The following is a 2,546-nucleotide window of genomic DNA, read 5'->3' on the forward strand; positions in this document are numbered from 1 at the left end:
ATAAGCATTCAAAATATTTTCTAGCCATTTAAAAAAAACTTAAGTTTCAATATTTCATGAGGAACTAAAATTATATAATTCTATAATATAATTGAAATTAAAAACTTTATAGCATATTAAAAATTGTGAAAATACATGTATTATAATTATTTTTTGTTGTATCAAAAAAAATTTTATTTAAATGTTTAAGTAACATTTATGTTAAAGAGAGATATTTTGGTCAAAATAAAAATTTAAAAGTCAAACTTAACAGTTAACTAGCAGTTGGATGGATGGATGGATGGAAATTGAATCTTAAAAGTATAAGGGAGGTTTGTGTAAGATACATTTTAATTTGGAGAGAAGTTTATATATATTTTCAAAATAGAAGGGAGGTTTCTATAATTTAAGTAAAACAGAGGGGTAGTCAATATCTTTTACTCTAAAATTTAACATTTGATTTTCCTTTTCCCTCATACTCCCATGGTATTCTAAACTTCAAACCCTAGCCCCAACTCAATACTCTCAATTTCTCACTATCGCACTCTCTGCCTCTCTTCTCAGATTCGCATTAATAGTACTCCACTCCCTTTTCCCTCACTTTGCCCTGGTTCTTGGTCTTGCATCGTCGATGGTGGCTTTTGGTGCTATTCCAATCGTAGACCCAGTCCTCTCAACACGTCTCTGTCTGCTCAAGCTCAACAATCGATGTTGTCTGCCCTTAATCTCGGTTAGTTGATGATGCTCTTGGCCTTTCCTCTCTTTTTTGTCCCAGTCCTTTTCTTTTTCAGACTTTTTCTTCCTTATCCCAACTCCCAATCCCTCTCTTTCTCTTGAAATGAATAGGTGCTGGTTACAAAATTATTCAGTTGGATTTTGCTTGCAGGCTTTAGATTGTGACATTAGAGGCTGAATTTATCACAAGGTTAGGATCTATCACAAGGTAAGCTCTTGATGCTGAATTTATCAAAGGTGAGGATCAAACATTTTTTTATAAGAGTAAGGTTAGCGTTCTTGTTGAGAAGTCAAAGGGTTTGAGGAAGAATAATAATGTCTGACTAGTACAGCATTTTATAAATTTTCTTATAAATTTATAAAATGTTGTACTACCAAGATCATGAAACTCCTTTCAGATTAGTGTTTTATAAATTTTCTTATCCAAAGATTCGTGACTCCCCCTTTCGCACTATTATGGCTTGTGTTTTGAATGTCTTTTCTTCCTGATATGCTATTTCAGTGGTTATCCATTTATAAATTTTCAAATTGTTGAGTTGTAGTGCTCTCCCAAAAATTACCTTAAAAGTGTCTTGAACTTTCCTATAGTATTAGACAAGGCTATTTAGGCATGTTTTTCTAACATTCTAACAAAACATATATTAAACATCCGTTTATGTTTAGAGTATTAAAATTAGATGTCTATACTGGTTTTGGCGAATTGTGTACCTGGTTTTTAAAATCTGTATAAATGGGTAATGAGTGAAATTAATGTAAGTAATTGTGGATAGAATATATTATAGTTTCATATATCACTGACTCTGTTGAGTACTTTTTTTGGGTAGATTAATGCTTTTTAAACATCTCTTGTAGTGATGAACAATTGCAAAAGGAACTGTCTAAAGTCACGTTGAATTGCATTTTGAAATATGAATATGGTTAAACACACACACATTATATGTTGATACTATTATTGATGCTTAAACTTGTGGTATATGACAACTTACATGTTATTGTGGATCTATATACTTCTCCTTATCTACCGTTGTTTCTTTTTCATCTTTTCTTTTAATGTCATTGTGATTCCTTGTACCAATTGTTTCGACATTCCCCCCTGTTTTTTTTTTATATCTAATTATCTATAAATTTTCATGGCTAGATGTTGATTTTATGCTTCGAGACATTGCTCTTATTTCTACACCTTTGTAGGCATGTTTGCTTCATTACATTGAACATAATTTTCTCCAATTCCTAAATATTTCAGGGGATCTTTAGATGAATACAATGATGCAAACATTCAACTTGCCTTGCCTGTTGTGAGAAAGCTCCAAGAAAAGAGGGAGACTAGAGCCTGGATAGTAAGAAGACAGAGTTTTTCCTTCAGTTTCCCATGCAAGAAGTACATGTTTATAAATACTAATTCTTATTTAGACAAGATATAATTACATTTCTATTCAAATTGTAGGTATTCCCTAATAAACCAGAAAAATGAAGGGCCTCTGAGTTGTTCAAAGCAGCTTGTGATTCAATTAAAAAAATCACGTTCACTATTCTTCTTCTTTTTCTTTTATGTTTTTTTCAATGTCATTAAGATGGAAAAAACTGATTGGAGTCCAAGTCAATGTAACATTATATTCATTTGCATTGGCCCAACTACATGTCATCTTCAGAAAATTTCCTATTTGTTAGAGATACCCTTGATTTTGACTTTGAAGATGAGAATGAAAACAAGTATTGGGGCGAAAAGTATTTATGTGACTATTGTAGGGTGTCACTTGTAGAATTAAGATGTGAAGGTACAAATGATGGAATGGAAATAGGGGGATATACCTAGACTTATTCTGTTTTAGATA

At 31.7% G+C, this 2,546-nt stretch overlaps 1 long non-coding RNA gene across 1 annotated transcript; it reads left to right on the forward strand.

The window, feature by feature from the left end:
• The first annotated feature begins 489 nt into the window (after nucleotides 1–489).
• Nucleotides 490–2,018, forward strand: LOC114751464 (uncharacterized). Its single transcript, XR_003740750.1, has 3 exons — nucleotides 490–709; nucleotides 866–922; nucleotides 1,903–2,018. It is a non-coding gene; the product is annotated as an uncharacterized LOC114751464 (long non-coding RNA).
• Nucleotides 2,019–2,546: the final 528 nt, after the last annotated feature.

This window comes from Neltuma alba, unplaced genomic scaffold (assembly GCF_004799145.2).
Source record: "Neltuma alba isolate B1F8T4 unplaced genomic scaffold, ASM479914v2 tig00006934_pilon, whole genome shotgun sequence".
Taxonomy (NCBI): domain Eukaryota; kingdom Viridiplantae; phylum Streptophyta; class Magnoliopsida; order Fabales; family Fabaceae; genus Neltuma; species Neltuma alba.